Genomic DNA, 2,780 nt, shown 5'->3' with positions numbered 1-2,780 from the left:
CAATATGCATGTAATTCCAAATCCCATAATAAGGAACAATAAATTACACTACAAGAAATTCGCTCATTAGCGTCAATAGTAACTGGATGCTAAAAGTCGACGCTAATAAGTATTAGCGTCAACTTTTGGGCGCTAATAAGTATTAGCGTCGACTTTTGGACGCAAATAAGTCGACGCTACAAGCCCGACGCTGATGCTTAGCCGATTATTGATGTCGACTTAATGGTCGACACTAATGATTGACTATTAGCGTAAAAAAAAATTAATAAATAAATAAATAATAAGATATTAGTGTCGACATGGTCGACGCTAAACCCAAAAATCTTTTTTTAAAAAAAATTAATACATCTTTAGCGTCGACTTCAATAGTCTATCAGTAGCATCAACTTGTGTGGATGCAGATACACTAAAAAAAATTAATAAATAATAAGATATTAGCGTCGACAGGGTCGACGCTAATACCCAAAATTTTTTTTCATTAGCGTCAACTGATGACCTAAAAATAATATATATATATATATATATATATATATATATTAAATAGGCCATTAGCGTCGACCTATAAATTTTTTTAATTTTTAGCGTCAACCTAAAAATTACTAATACACCATTAGTAATTTATACACAAGAAAAAAAAAAAAAAAAAAAAAAAACATACATATAGATGGGGAACTTAGTACAATTCAAACTTAGATAGAAGCTAACCATAATCCAACACGTACAATATATTTACTTTAGTAGCCTAAAACTGATATATATAAGGTTGGAAAGTGTTTTTGTTTCTTGGCACTCTCTTATAATATGTCTTAGTAATTTTCAAAATCCTATTGAAAGATTTACAAAGTGCAAACAGAGAACCAAATAACATAAAATTAGCCACTTTGATATCGAAGTATCAATTCACTTCCAAGAAGGGTTGTATGAGATTACAAACTTGTAAAAGGCAACGTGAAAGAGCTAAATATGAGTAAGTTTACACACCTCAACCAGATATGGAACTGAGAAATATAGGTCTCCAATATTCACCCATTGTCATATGAATAGATAAATGCCTTAATTTTGTAATTTATATTAACTACTATATAACTAATGTCTTTTCATATGATAGCATTCTCCAATATCCACATTGATTGGTCCTGAAGGAGTAGCTATGCAAGAACCAAACCAAGCACATAACTGATGTTATGGAGATTGGGTAATCTTGCAAACCCAGAAAATATATATATATATATATATATATATATATATATAGATATATGAAACCAATCAGGAAAGATGAGTGGTCGGTTTCAAGGTATATCAAACACAATAATCTCCTATACATTTAGATTAAAGAAGCAGCTGAACATGGCATTCTAATAGCATACCTAATTGTACAGGTGATAAAACATGCCAATCCAGAACACATCTGACAAGAATTTGTAGAGACCCACTTTGGCAACAGCATCCTTAAAACCATATTGCTTAAGTTAGGGCCCCTCAATCTAAAAGAAACCCAAGAATTTCCATGGTTATGTACATAAACTTTTAGTGAAACATTGGGATTATCAAAACTTCCATAATGTTTGTGACTAGTTAACTTACGATTATTGCTGGTGGGATGCAAACCAAGAGAGCAATAATTGAAATATAAGCATACACATTTGTGTTGTCCGTTCCTGTCTGTTAAAATCAAAGTATTGGTATGAAAGCTTGGAGAAATGGACGCAAAAAGAACCAAATGTGTTCCCTCAACTTAATTTTATTTCATATTTTCACACAAAAGTTGCTTATTGGAACTATGAAATCTTGATGTTCTTAGGGAGTGAATTCAATTATAATAGTTCTCTTGCAAAATACCAAAATCCATTAGAAATATTGATAACATTGTTATACATAACATGGTATCTAGTAAGATCTTAGGGGTTTTTGGTAATCCTATGAGACACAAGCCTATGGTGTTTCACATAAAATTGACCACAGCTGGCTCTATAACACTAAAGACATCACTTCAATCAACTGCATTAAAAAATGTCTTGTCACCAAATCTCAAAGGGGTCATTTAACACATCACACGCAACTGTATTAAAGAAAGCTTTTATTAGAACTCACACAAATCGTTCCATCCAAAAGGCACTATAAAAAAACATGGGAATACTAACATAAGGTCAGTAACATGAAAATACGCTTTTCAGGTTAGTGGAACCCAGTAACGTGGTCACACTAACACAAAGCTGAGGTTAGTATCCCTTAGGTTGCTAAAATGTGTATTGTAACCTGTAAATTTAACATTGCGTTACTATCCAGTAACCCGAAAAATATTTCACGTTACTGGAATCGAGTTACATGAAACTGCACGTTACTAAGTTTCTGTAACGGGTAAAGAACAGGTTATTGAAGTGTTGTAACACAAAATTAATTATCATGTTACTGCATCATTGCAACGGGAATAGTTTTATGTTAGTGAATGTTGTTACGCAGAATTTATTATAATCAGGTATGCTATTAGAATGCCATGTTGTAACGCAAGTTACCTAATAACGTGAAAATTATTACGTTAGTGTATGTTGTAATGCAGAACTAATCCTCAAGTTACTGTATGTTCTAACCTGTATTTTCTTAGGTTAGTGTATGTTGTAACACATAACTCATCTTCACGTTATAGTCTTTTGTAACATGAATATTGTTAGGTTAATAAATGTTGTAACGCAGAACTCATCCTCAGGTTACTGTGTTTTGTAACGTGAGTATCGTTATGTTAGTGAATGTTGTAACGCACAACTAAATTGTTTGTCACTGTA

The sequence above is a fragment of the Alnus glutinosa genome, chromosome 5 (assembly GCF_958979055.1).
Source record: "Alnus glutinosa chromosome 5, dhAlnGlut1.1, whole genome shotgun sequence".
NCBI lineage: Eukaryota > Viridiplantae > Streptophyta > Magnoliopsida > Fagales > Betulaceae > Alnus > Alnus glutinosa.
Note: the sequence above shows the minus strand (reverse complement) of the source record.